The following is a 14,935-nucleotide window of genomic DNA, read 5'->3' as shown; positions in this document are numbered from 1 at the left end:
GCCTGGAGCATGTCGTCCTTTTCCTTCAAGAGCTGGAACTTCTCCCTCTCCAGGCTCCTGGTAATAGCGTGGACAGCTCGGAGTTGGGCCTTGCGCCTGTCCTCCTCCTTCTTCAGCAGCTCGGCCTGAGACTCCACCTCGGCCTTCAAAGTCTCCACCTCAGATTGAGCCTTCAGCAGCTCATCCTTCATGGTGGAAGAAGCAGCTTCCAAGGCAGCGGAGAACTCCTCTTTCTCCCTCGCTGCCAGAACTTCCCTCCCATCCAGCTCGGCCTTGACAGCCAGAGCCGACTGAATGGAAGCAACGAACGCCTGCGAAATGGTACAAGGGAAAAGTTAGATCGAACTACCTGTTGAGCGAAATCAAGCAAAAATGGGGCACTAGTCTGACCTCGGCGGCGTAGTCGATGTTCCTCTGCAGAACGGACCCAGGGGCGCTCACAAATTTGGACGCCCTCCTCAGGCAGCGGTCCAAACTTGGAGCTAAGATGCGGGTCACCTGCTCCCTCACCCCGAAACTTGACGGCACAATTCTGAACCGTGCCGTCACGTCGGACGTCCTGCCCATCCTGGCCGCAGGATCGTCCACCCGATCAGCAAAGCCTTCAGGTAAGACCCTGCTAGCTCCGACCTCCGAGGAGGAGATCGCCTTCTTCTTCTTCCTGCGCTTCAGAGGGGCTTCCTCCCTCGCCTTCTCGCCCAAAGGCGGGGCCTCCGCCGCCTCGGTCTGGGCGTCCACCGCCTCGGTCTGATCCCTGGGGCGCTTCTCCCTCGAGGGACCCCCAGAAGACTCCAGCTCGATCACCGGGGCTGGATCTTCCGAGGCAGGCCCTACCACGGCAGGACTGGCAGGTTCCGAACTCTGGGCAGCCTCAAGAGCATGGGCTCGGCCCTTAGACTTGCGCTTCACGCCGCTTGCAAATCCGCAAACCATGGCTGCAAAATAAAAACAAGGGTCAGCACAAGGTTAGAGGAAAAAGGGGGAGGCAAGCACGGCATACCAAGTTCAGAGTTCGGTCTAGAGGATTCAATGGGACGAACTGTAGGGCTGTAATCTAGTAGCCCGGACTCAAGCAGCAGTTCGTGGGTCACCAGGGTTCCGACCTTCCTACCCCTCGGAAAGCGCTCCTTGTAGTATTTCAGCATATCGAAGGAGGCTTGCGTAAGCTCGGGAACTGGTCGGATTGAAACTGCACGAGGACAAGATCCGAGTTAGACCTGAATGACAGGAGAAATTTACGAAAAGTAAGAACTATTCCGTACCTAGGTTCCCAAACCTAGTGGGGACGTCGAAGAAGGAACGACCTGACTCGTCCTTTGCGAGCCATTCCCCGGACGCGTAGAACCACTTCCTCACTCATCCCTTGATGGAGGTCGGCCCCTTAACTATACCGCCTGCGCCTTTTCTTGCGCACATGTAGAACCGACCAGACTTCTTAGCTATCCTTTTCGCCTCGAAGCACGCGAGGAGCTGGTCTACGTCCAACAGCTCGGCCTCCTCACTATCCCGAGCTCGTAGCCAAAAGAGGATGGCCAAAGCGAAAATGACACCCCACCCATTGGGGGCCACTTGAGCCGGTGCCAACCCAGTCCGGAAGAGAAATTCTTGGACAAAAGGGTGAAGGGGAAGTCTGAGGCCGTACTCAAACATTTTGAAGTAGAGAGTGACCCATCCCTCTGGAGGATTGTCAGCTCTCTCCCCCTCCTCCGGAAGCCTGAGGAGGATGTTCTCAGGGATAGAGAACCCCCTACGAAGGGATCCGAGGTAGTGCTCAGGTATCCTAGAAGGGTATTCCAAGCCCTGACCTGAAGTGGAGGCGTCACTATCCTCCCCGTCATCGGAGATTCTAAAGTTTTCTATCTCCTCGAGCTCGGACTCTAACCTACGAGCTAACTCGGATCCTAGGTTGCTACTAATAGAGGACGACATGGCAATTACGTTCGAAAGAAAGAGGGAAGAGACCGACCTACCAAGGGTTCAAGCTTCCTTCAGATCGAACTCCAAGAATTCAAGGAACGTAAGGTATGAACTGAAGGATTGGTGGTATTTATAGCCTGTCGGAGGAATTTCCCACCGTACACGTGTAATCAACAAGCGGCTAGGATCCTCTCTGAGATCCGAAGCGTCGGAATATTTGAATATTCCGACGATAAATCTTCCGCAACGGTTGTATTTTCCCACGAATAGAAAGTCGCCACGTGTCCAAAGCAAGTCGAATGAACTTCTCTGCCAGGTCGAGATCGGACCAGACAGAGAGGGGGCCAATGTTTGGGGATTAAGTACCCTGGACACGTGGAGGACCCCTATTGGTGCTCCAAGATGGCCCATTAGTCATGCCTAGCTCGGATAGCCGAGATGGCTGCCACCAACGCCGGCGAGAGCTAAGTATGAGGGCCGAGGTGAACCTGGCTCAGGTCCGACCTACCCAGAGGCTCGGTAGGGGCCGATGTGAGCAACTGTCTGCGGCGTGATTACCGGACGTAACCGTTGGTCCCGAGATCACCGGGCGTAACCGACGGTCCCGGGATTACCGGGTGTACCGTCTCGAGATTGGCGGGACTACCACCCATAAGTAGAGGACCTCACTCCACGATCAGGTACGAGGATTTCTGGCTTGGCACTGAACTTGGAATTCGACCTATACTGACTTGATCGTCGGAGTGCTCACCTTTCTGTGCAGGTCCGCTCAAAGGTTCAGGTCGGTAGGGAGGCCGAGTTCGAGCTACAATCAGGAACACACTGTTGTGCACATCTTTGCATAAACAGGTTTCATAGTGGATACTTTTGGCCAACAATCTTCAAGGATGCATATGATCTAGTCCAACATTGCAACGAATGTCAGAGGGTTGGAAACATCTCCAAACGGTCATAATGCCTCTCACATACATCTTATAGGTTCGATGTATGGGGCATAGATTTTATGGGACCATTCCCTCTTTCCAATGGACATCTATTTATACTTATTGTAGTTGAATATGTGTTAAAATCGGTTGAAGCTATAGCTTGTCCCACCAGTGATGCAAAGGTGATAACGAAGTTCTTTCATAAGAATATATTCACGTGGTTCGGTACACCAAGAGAAGTGGTCAATGACGAGGGCTCCCACTTAATCAACAAGGCTGTAGCATCGCTATTGGCGAAGTACAACATCAGACATAAAGTCTCTACAACATATCATCCCCATACAAATGGGCAAGCTGAAATTTCAAATAGAGAGATAAAAAGTATTATGTAGAAGGTGTTAGGTAGGCACCAATAGGAGAGATTGGGTCGTGAAGTTAGATGATGTATTATGGGCAAACTATACAGCATTTAAAACTCCCTTAGGTACATCTCCATATAAACTAGTTTTTGGAAAGCCATGTCATTTGACGCTTGGTTAGAGCATAAGGCATTTTAGGCCTTAAGGAAGATAAACCTAGACTATGATGCAGCAGAAGATATGCACCGCTTGCAGATGCTAGAGCTTGAGGAGTTTAAGCGAGACGCATACAAGAACGCCAAAATTTACAAGGAGAAGACAAAGAAGTGGCATGACACAAAAATCCACTCGAGGCATTTTGAGTAAGGGCAACAGTCCTCTTCTACAACTCAAGATTGAAGCTGGAAACTTAAATCACGTTGGTCTAGACCATTTTTAGTCTGACATATGTTTCCTCATGGAGATATTAGAGTGCAAGAGGTTGATTCGGGAAGAGAATTCACAGTTAACGATCAGAGGCTGAAGCATTACTTTGGAGAGCATTTGGTGAGAGATACTGGACCTCACCAATTTGTAGCTGAATGATCATAAAAAAGAAGGAATAATTGGAGCAGGAATCATGGTTTAATCATTTAAATGCTCAAATATCTTTTTTTTTTCTTTCCTTAGTCATTTAATTTTAAGTACTTCATTTTGAGTTAGTTTAACTTTAAACTTTGATTCAGCAGAGTTAAATCATGTTTTCTGAGCAAGTAATAAAGGAAAGTTGGAAGCAGTGTCGATTTGATGGACAATGCAGGCAAGTAACGAAGAAATAGGGCAGGTGGACGCCTTCGATGTGTTGGCAGCGCGGATGGCAGGCATGCATAGCATAATTCAGGGAGAAACGACTGAAATTGATTTTGGAGAGACGTTAGTAATCATTTTCAATATTTGGGAGTGTAGAGGATTAGGAAAATATTGAGAATTAATTGAAGAGTTTGGACGAAATTTTAAAATTGGAAAAAATCGTGGGAGAGATTCTCTCCATATTTATCCCACTATTGCACTTTTCAGACCCACGTCCCTCACATTCTCTCCCCACTTTCTCTGTCCAACTCCCGTCACTCGCCAGCCTCCCTGTACTTAAATTTCTCAGTCACTCTATTCCCCTGTGCCAAACCAGAACCCTAGCCCCATCGTCGCCATTCCGCTCCTAAAGCACAAGGCTACTCATAGAAGGGCTTTCGAGGTCCAACCTTTCGAAAGTGAGCGCTTGAGTGACGAGTTCAAGGAAGCGCACCAAACAAGCCCTCCAAGTGAACTCAAGGGTTCAGGAAACCCAACGCCTAGAATTCTGACGAGTTCGGAGCAAGGGGCTCTCGAGTCTGAGTTGCCACTGCCTCTACGACCAGCCTCTAGCCCTAAAGTCACTTTGTCTGCCCCTAGCCTCGCACCCTTAAAAGCCCAAGCAAAAAATCCTCTTCCACTACCATTGCTAATGATGCTAGCCCATTGAAGTCCTCTATGCCTCTAAGTAATCCTCCCTCCTCACAACTTGATCTGCCCCCACCACTGAAGGGATGTGATTCCCGGAGCGAAAGCGGATCTTCGTTGCTGATTTTCACGATACAAAATCTAAATGGAAAGAAGGAAATACAGGGGAAAAATCAAACCTTTGAAGAACGTTTCTTCAGTGAGTTCCCCTCGAACACCACCACCGGATCTTCCTCGCTATCCTCTTGGGTCTCGGGATCGTGCTTGTGGTAGCACCTTGATAGAAGAGAGGGAGAGATTGAGAGAATTTTGAGAGAAAAAAATGGGAGTTTTTTTTTCTGTTCTGTAAAACCTCCCTTTCCATTCTCTAACACTTGGAGAAGAAGAATAAGGGTGACGTGGGGTAACTCCCCACGTCACAAAACCTCCCACTTCCCTACAATTTTGCAGGGGAGTTTAATAATATTAATAATATATATATATATATATATATATATATATATATATATATATATCACAATTAATATATATATATATAATTAATTAATCAAATTAATTAATTAATTATTAATCCAATAAATAATTAATAAATATGTATATATACATAAATAATTACACTTAATTATTTATTATAAAATTAGAATCATATTCTAAAACATTTCTCTCGTATAACCTGTAGTTTTAATGTACATCTTATGCACATTATTTTTAACCTATAGTTTTAATATGAATCTTATTCATATTAATTTTATTTGAATCTCATTCAAATAATATCTCTCATAATATATAGTTTTAATTTACAATTAACTATATATTATAATGTATCAATATACATATAATCCCTTAAGTAATTTGAGCAATTAACATTCTTCCAAAAACTTGATCCTTGTTTTACCCGTTATGAGCTAGCAGGAGGACCTAATGGACCTACAGATCTGAAGCTCCAACGATGCAAGATTAATCGGTCAAACTCATTGACCGAGTTAATCTAGATTCGTTAACTACGGGTCATTCCACTAAAGACCCGCAGTTGCACTCTTCTCACTGCAGAATGTTTTCGTGTCCATGGATATACGACCATTAATGACGAGTCAATCCTTCACGAGTGTTGGTAACTCACGTTGGGTCAAATTACCGTTTTACCCCTGAGTTACATCTTACTCCTTAAACACCACTGCTCCTCTAATGAACAACCCGGTTATGGTCAAACCAATGACCGGAAGTCCCTCTCAGCCAATGAGAGGGTGGGGCCCCTTGTTCAAGTCCCGGAGTCAGCATTTAAGGGAACACTCATCTACTCCCCTAAAGTCGGGGAGGACTGAATTTCATCTTGTGAAGTTATGTTCCCAGCTCCCCACTCGGTCTCGTCCCCAAAATGGTAGGAATGTTGAGTGGGCGACTCGGGCCACTCGCACCCATACAGATCAAAAGAAGAGCCTTCACGGGTAGGAGCCCATAACTCACTCAGGATTGAGAATGAGTTGCCTGGTCATCCTAAGAAATAGCAACCTATTAGTTAACGGTGTTACATCTAAAGATTGCCTATTTCGTGGTCCGGTCTTATACAAACTCATTGTATAAATACCCCCACTCGCATGTCTCCACACGAACGACCTGGATCGAGTCGTCTGTAACCTTTACATAGTGGGCCGTATCCATAGTGTTGCTAGGATAAGGTACCCAGCCTTATCCATATACTATAAACGCTTTAGGTTATTCACGGGATATTATCCATTCATATATCAGGGGTATATCAAATATATACCCCGTATATCAACTATATACCCAGTATATATACTGTCCCGATTACATCATAAATAACCTTGGATGTTTAGTTTATTGGATTTCGGACAATGCAAAGCTATGATTCAACAACAAAATTTATTGAATAAAACTTTATTAAATATACATTTGTTTTTACAAAATACAAACTACAAGTTTAGGGCAACACACCCAACAAGCACCTGGCCTAACCATTTTTTCCTGCTACTCACAACATACAACCTATCACCACCATCCTCAATCCCAGTGACCCTGTGGTTGTATAGGAAATCCACCCATCTGGAGCATCCAGAAGCGTATCCGCCATCAGATCCACTTATCGTACCCATCAGCATAAACGACCTTCTTCTTTGCTGCCATCTCCCAGCACTACAAAGAGGTCCAAGGCCCTGACCACTCCTAAGCCCTCACAACCTAATAAGAAATCTTGTAAGACCGTTTTCCCATTTGAGGTGAAGCGGCGCAGTTCATCTTCTATTTTACAGATTCCAGCCTCGCCAAGTTCTTCGAAAGAATTAATTTGGTGCTCCCGCACCAAGCAACGTTTTACCAGTTTGTGGACCCAGATACCAAGGTGAGCTACAAGGCAATTGAGAAGTGTGACCTCTACTTAGAGAAAGGCTTCAAACCTAATGAGATGCCTCAATCTGTCAAAGATAGAGCACAACTGCAGAAGTGGGAATATTTTTATGCAACCCTCATTCCTTTATTGGTGGACTGAGTTTGCAAGTTCAATGCGAACTTTGATCCAGATAGTGTGGGGTGTAGGATAGTTCTAGAGGTGGAGGTTGACTGGTCTCCTGGACAAATCAACAAGCTACTGAGAAGGCGCTTCCTGGCAAGTTACGCAGTAAGGTGCCTGTTCCTTCAGATATAGTATCCTTACATCAGAGGCTAATGTGTGGCTGTACTTTGTTAATAGAATAATTATGCCCACCACACATGATTCCTCTGTATTGAAGGAAAGGGTATTGTTTAACCTGCATTCTGAAAGGCAAATCAATTGATGTTGGGTAGATAATTCATAGGAAGATGGTCAATGCCCTCTCGTGATACCCTACAAGGCATGGAGCTTTGCCCGCTGGTGCCTTTAACGACATGATGGCTCAACTCGCAAAGGTCCAGAAGCAACTAATACATATGGAAAAAGCCTACACCGCTTTTGCCGCCCAAGAAAAGAAAAGAGATGCTGACATTTTAACGCCCTAAAGCGCATAATAAAGGAGGCCCCGTCAACATATAATGCCCTACCTGTCGTATTTAAGAATTTGTTGGAGCCTTCCAGAAGCTCTTAGGAGGAAAATCAGTCCGCGGGTGACTCTTGATAGGAGGATGAGAGCTCAGAAGAAAGCTATGCATGATTGCGAAAGTGAAGTCCGTGTCTTTTTGGCTCACACTCCCACCCCCACCCCCCCCCCCCCTCCGGTTGTTAATCTTTTTATTTGCATAGTTTGTCCCTTTAGTTTTAAATTTCTATATTTTAAAATTTTGTCCTTACTTATCTTTATTTTCCATTATCCCCCCCCCCCCCAATTTGGAGGACTGATGGGAAGTCTTGCGTGCCCTTTATTTGTCTTATGCCCTTCGCTTTGTGAGTATTCTTAATGCTAGAGTCTGCATAGCAGCATCTTTTATATGTAGTATGGAGTATTTAAATATCTGTGGACTTGGTTTTGTTCCATCTCTAGATTAGACTTGACTTGTCATGCCCTAGCATCTGACTTTAGGGATGATTTTTAATGGCTACCCATCCAAAGTCAGCCTTATCTTTGCTAGCTAGCCTGGACCTCTTGTCAATCTCCATAGCATTTAGCAGATTGTCCCCTACATATTCAACTATCCTCTTAGCGACATCATTGTACATCTTATACTAGTTTCGCTTTAAGTTTGGGGGAGTGCTGCAACATTTTAGTATGTTGTCCTTAACTGCATTGAGGACAATGCATTCTTCTAAGTTTGGGGGAGTGAGCATTAATTTCCTAGAGCCTTTGGAAGGTCTATATTATACAACTATGAATCTTTCTAATAATGTAATTCAACCCTAAAAAAAAAAGAAAAAAAGAAAATGAGGGCTATTAGCCCGCATCCATTAGCAAAAAGATGCTGCATGTTCAGGATGAAGGGCTAGTATCTCATAGTTGAAGAAGCCCAATCTCCATAGCATTTAGCAGATTGTCCCCTACATATTCAACTATCCTCTTAGCGACATCATTGTACATCTTATACTAGTTTCGCTTTAAGTTTGGGGGAGTGCTGCAACATTTTAGTATGTTGTCCTTAACTGCATTGAGGACAATGCATTCTTCTAAGTTTGGGGGAGTGAGCATTAATTTCCTAGAGCCTTTGGAAGGTCTATATTATACAACTATGAATCTTTCTAATAATGTAATTCAGCCCTAAAAAAAAGAAAAAAAGAAAATGAGGGCTATTAGGCCGCATCCATTAGCAAAAAGATGTTGCATGTTCAGGATGAAGGGCTAGTATCTCATAGTTGAAGAAGCCCAATCTCCATAGCATTTAGCAGATTGTCCCCTACATATTCAACTATCCTCTTAGCGACATCATTGTACATCTTATACTAGTTTCGCTTTAAGTTTGGGGGAGTGCTGCAACATTTTAGTATGTTGTCCTTAACTGCATTGAGGACAATGCATTCTTCTAAGTTTGGGGGAGTGAGCATTAATTTCCTAGAGCCTTTGGAAGGTCTATATTATACAACTATGAATCTTTCTAATAATGTAATTCAGCCCTAAAAAAAAAGAAAAAAAGAAAATGAGGGCCATTAGCCCGCATCCATTAGCAAAAAGATGCTGCATGTTCAGGATGAAGGGCTAGTATCTCATAGTTGAAGAAGCCCAAGTTGGTTGTGCAAATGTTAAGTGTATAGGGCAAGTGAATGGTGTTGGATCTGTTGCCCTAAACTCATAGTTTGTATTTATGTAAAGAAAATTATATTCAATAAAACTATGTTCAATCAATTTGTTGTTGAATTCATAGCATTGCGTTTTTTAAATCCAATAAACTAAACATCCATGATTATTATCATCTAACTGAGACAGTATATATACTGGGTATATATTTGATATATGCTCGATATACAAGTAGATAATATCCCAGGAATAACCTAAAGGGTCTATAGTATATGGATAGGGTTGGGTACCTTATCCTGGCAACACTATGGATACAACCCACTTTGTAAATGTTACAAACGACCCGATCGAGATCACTCGTGTGGAGACATGAGAGTGGGGGTATCCTATACAATGAGTTTGTATAAAATCGGACCACAAAATAGCCAATCTTTGGATGTAATGCCGTTGACTAATAGATTGCTATTTCATAGGATGACAAGACAACTCATTCTCAATCTTAAGTGAGTTATGGACTTCTTTCCGTGACGGCACGTTCTTTGATGTGTATGAGCGAGAGTGGCCCGAGTCGCCGACTCAACACTCCTGCCATTTTGGGGAAGAGATCGAGTGGGGAGCTGGGAACATAGCTTCACGAGATGAAAGTCATTCCTCCTTGACTTTAAGAGAGTAAATGAGTGTTCTCTTAAATGCTAACTCCCGGACTTGAACAAGGGGCGCCACCATCTTTGTAACGCCCTGCGTTACTCAGGTTGGATTAACCTCGAGTCTCGTGGTTTTTTCTTATAAATTATTTTAATTTACTTTAATTGTTCTATTTCATTTTATTTTAAGCTGCTCCGGTGTTTGTTGTGAGTTTATTTGCTTTTATGTATTTATTTATTTATTGTTTAACAAAGAGTTTGTTTTCTATGGCAATTGTCCTGGGCCATTGCGCTGATTGTTTAATTCTATTATTGGAGATACTTAAGTTTAAGGATGTTGGAAACTAGAGTTCTAATCTTTTAGTCCATGGCTTTGTTTTTTGTTTTATAAGAATTGGGTAAGTGGGCTTTCTATTCAAAACAAAGAAGAAAAGAAGAGGAAGTCCTAACACCCTTATTTCCCCTTCTATTCGTGAACCACCAACCCCCCCCCCCCTCTATGTTTTTTTTCCTTCCTCGTCGATACCTAGTCGCCCCACCTCTCCCTGACATAGACTCCAATGACCGGCGACCTCCATCCGTAGCGGCGTGTCACTTCTGGCGAACGGCAGCAGGTGACTCGGCTTCGAGCAGCAGCAGACGATGGTTCTACTGCAATTGACGGGGTTTCCGGGCGTTCTTCGGTGGCACAGGTCCCTCGTATTCGAGTTCAATTTTTCGTGGTGGTCGGCAACACCGGGCGCGGGTTCCTCGCGGGGCACAACGTTGTTGGTATCAGTTGGTGAGTTTTTCATGATGCCAAAATGCTAACAGCAACATTTTGTGGCATTCCACATCTACCCATAATTGTTCGAAGCTCGATATACGCAACCCGCATCCATTCGAGCTAGGTCTGAGTTACCCGCATCTAAACGAAGTCGATTTTGCAGTAATGGACGTTTCAAGACCCGTTAGAATGGATTTTAATGGCTGGAATTTTTGTTTTAATTATTGTTGTTTGTCTGTTGATGGTTAGGTGTTGAATCAACACAAGATTTAGGAGCTAGCAGTGTGTAAGTAGCACCAAGGGGCAGGTTTGTGCATAATGGGTGCCATTGAAATGATTTCTTGATGAACTTTATTATATTTGTGCAACTTTATGTATGTAAAAATGATAGGTCATGTTTCGAGAACTTATAGATGTTATTGATGGGTTGCATTTTTGTTGAAGGATTGTTTGAGATTAAGCGACGTGATTTTCTCATGATTTTACGTGCAGGAAGATTTGTTATGAAATGTTGGGACATGCTTGATGTGGTTTATTCATGATATTGTTTGCTGAAATTTTGTTTGTGATATGTTTTAACTCTCATGACGTGGTTCTTCGTGATATAAGGTGCTTAAACTTATTTTTATGATATGTTTGGACACTCTCGTTGTATTGTGCATAGTATAAAGTGTGGGAAAATGTTGGTATGGATTGGTTGGCTTTCTTGTCATAGTTCTACTTGTAAGAACATTCTGGACCACAAGTACTATTACTTTGGTATATCGTATGGTGTAGAAACTACTAGGAATTTATTGTTGAGGTCTGTGACTATAAAATGCATGTTATCGCTTGGCTCGAACTATTATTGTTTGGGGTACGATATGGTGGGGATATGCTGAACAATGTCAAGTTGTGTGTCCATGGGATTGTGATGCATTGATGTCCTGTAGAATGGCTTGGTGTGGAAAAACGTTGAGGCTGTTTGGTTGAAGTGTAGTACTTTAGTCCAGGATGGGATAGGGACTGGCATGTGGTATTGCGTATTATTACGTCACTACTGTGGAATCGAGGCTTTAGGTACAAAAGGTCGGGGGTCGATGGGCCAGTTTTGGTAGAGGAAGTGTCGAGGCTTCGGGTACAAAAGGTCGAGGGTCGGCATGATGACTTTTTTCTGATGCGGAGTATTGCGTCTTGACGTGGTGGCAGTCAAGGACCAATATGCTGAGTAGTAGTCGGAACCTTGGGAATAAATGTCAAGGCTGATGCACAGTTCGAAACCTTGGGGATAAATGGCAAGGTCGAACACGAAGCTTCAATAGAGGAGTGTCGGGGTCTTGGGGATAAATGTCAAGGGCCAATACGACTCGAAAAGTTAGACTTGGAGGACTAACATAGTGTGATGGTTATGAGCAATAGTTCAAGGTCTTGGGGATAAATGGCAAGGTCGAACGCCAAGCTTCTGTAGAGGGATGTCGGAGTCTTAGGGATAAATGTCAAGGGTCGATACCACTCAAAGTGTTAGACTTGGAGTACTAACATAGAGTGATGGGTGAGAAGCAACTCGAGGGAGTTAGAGACTAGCGGGTCGTGTGGTCGAAGTCAAGAGAGTCTTGATTTTTGGATGCTGATGTGTGTATGTTAATTTACCGTTACGACCTCTCGATGCTTGATTGTATGGTTATTGTGTTTGATGTTTGCTGTGATTACGAGCATGTTGATTTGTGAATAGTTAGTGAAGGCTACTTACGAAGTCTTTTATATACTCACCCCCCCCCCCCTCTACATTAATTGTTTCATGTGTAAACAGAACCCTTGACCGTGGTGATGACGTAGAGGAGGCTTGACCGAGGGAGGACCACTAGCTGTGTCCTTTTGTCTAGGATAGTTGAATTATAGTTTCATTGTTGGGAGCATTAGGGACTTGTTGTTAGTGGTGAACTAGATATTGTTGTTTTGACGAGCTGAGCGATTTTCCAGATGAACCGTTGTTTTACTTATTTGAGTCTCTTGTGTATTTTGGGTTTGTTGGACAAATTGAATGTTGTTTTCTCTTAATGGACTTACTAGCCACTCAGGCAGACAGGTGTTCTTTAAGAATTGGTTGAAGTACGAACCCACATGTTTGTCTTTACAATTGTTGCTTTATGTCTTCTTTTTGAAGAGGGGCTGAACAGGGAATGTGATAGCATTACCTCGAAATTACATGTTGAAATTTCTGGGGCATTACACTTTATGTTTCCCATAATGGAAAGTGGTGAATATGTAATATGTTAACATTACCTTGATATTATAGTGAAATTATAGAGCGTTATAATCTCACTGGCTCAATAGGAACTTTGGGTTATTGTTCGGACCATAACCCGGTTGTTCATTAGAGGAGCAGTGGTATTGAAGGAGCAAGACGTAACAAAGGGGTAAAACGGTAACTTGATCCATTTGTGGTTATGAACACTCCTCAAGGAATGAAAGATTTTATAGTGAGAAGAGTGCAGCTGCGGGTTTTTAGTGAAGTAACTCTTAGTTAACGTATGCTGATTAAGGTGGTTAATGAATTTAACCAATTAATCTCGTAATATGAGAGCTTCTAATCTACGGGTCTATAGGTCCCCTTGCTAGCTTGTAAAGGATAATTAAGAACCTTTATTATTTGAAAGAATTTGAATTGTTCAAATTTAATTAAAAGAATTTGAATTGTTCAAATTTAATTAAAGGGAATTTGAATTAATTATTTATGACACAATTTAATATAATGTATGATGATACATTATAAAACTACATATTATCATATTATAATATGAATTGGATTCATATTGAAACTATAGATTAAAGTTTAATGTGGATTGGATTCATATTAAATATTATAGGTTGAAGTTTAATATGAATTAGATTCATATCAAATATTATATGTTACGAGGAAAATGTATATTTTGAATATGATTCAAATATCATTTGATTTAATTAAATATGATTTAATTAATTAATTACTCAATAGTTAATTATTTATTAATTAGATTAAAATAGTTTTAATTTAATTAATTATTCAATTTAATTGATTTTTTAAATTATATATATATATATATATATATTAATTATGTTAAAAAACATAATTAACAAAACTACCACTCCCCAACATTTTGGAAGTGGTGAGGTGGGCGAGTGGGAGGTTACTCCCTCTCCTTTCTCCTCCCTGTTGTTGTTAAAAAAACACACGAGTTATGTGTTTTAGTGTTGGTTTTTCTCTAGTAAAAATCATACTCCAAATAACAATCTCTCATAATCTTGCAAAAATCAAGAAGTTCCCTTTCGTTTTTCTTTCCAAGGAGGATCCCACAACCTGATTTTTATGGCTAGAATCAAAGCAAGGAAACTTAGTGGCGGTGTTCTATCGATCGTGCGATTGTGTTCGTTTGTATGTGCCAAATCAAAATCCAAGTTCGAGGAAGAAGAATCTCCAACAGTCTTCAAATGTAAGTTATCTTCCTCCCGTGAGGCTTAACCTTTGTTTAATAATAGAATAGGTTCTATTTTTAAAACCGGTTATGTAATGTTTCTAAATCGAGTCAAATCATAGGCCTTCAACTGCTTCCACTGGGGATTCGATCCCTTCAATTCGTATCAGAGCCAAATCGTGATTCAATTTCTTGAGGACAAAATGGTACTGGTTTTTGGTGGGTTAATTTTATGCATTTAATGTATGTTGGCTTGATAGTAGACAGTTTCGGTTTTTTAGCATTCAGATTTACAATTCATGTTGATATGATCAATGTAAGGGCCCCTTGTTTTGGACATTTTGTTGTAAATAGAGTTTGTACAGTTCGGGTTGTTCGTGGGAAAGAGTTACTGCGAAGGAGGACTGCTTTTTTGATGAATTTGGAGGTTTTTCGATGCTGGAGCAGAAAACGGAGCAACAAGCCCGCGTCGGAGCGCCATGGCGCTGCGGTATTGTTCAGCAAAGCACCGTGCGACGTTGCACCATAGCGTCGCGGTGCTGTCCCAGTGATCCCGACGTGGTCGTTCGTGTGTTCAAGGCTCCGTAGTCGTTCTTTTTTTCTGGATTAATATAAATTAGTTTATATTAATTTAATTGTATCATAGGAGGCCAAAAACGGGTCTACTTAGCTATACAGAAGGGAGGTAAAATGTAAATATCTAAAATCACAATTAACCAAAAAAGGAATGAAGATAGAAAATGAATAAGACAATTTTGATATAA

Source organism: Momordica charantia (genome assembly GCF_013281855.1).
Source record: "Momordica charantia cultivar OHB3-1 chromosome 7 unlocalized genomic scaffold, Mcharantia_2.0 BLBB01000007.1, whole genome shotgun sequence".
NCBI classification, from domain to species: Eukaryota; Viridiplantae; Streptophyta; class Magnoliopsida; order Cucurbitales; family Cucurbitaceae; genus Momordica; species Momordica charantia.
The sequence above is the reverse complement of the archived record's forward strand: the minus strand, read 5'-3'. Positions refer to the sequence as shown.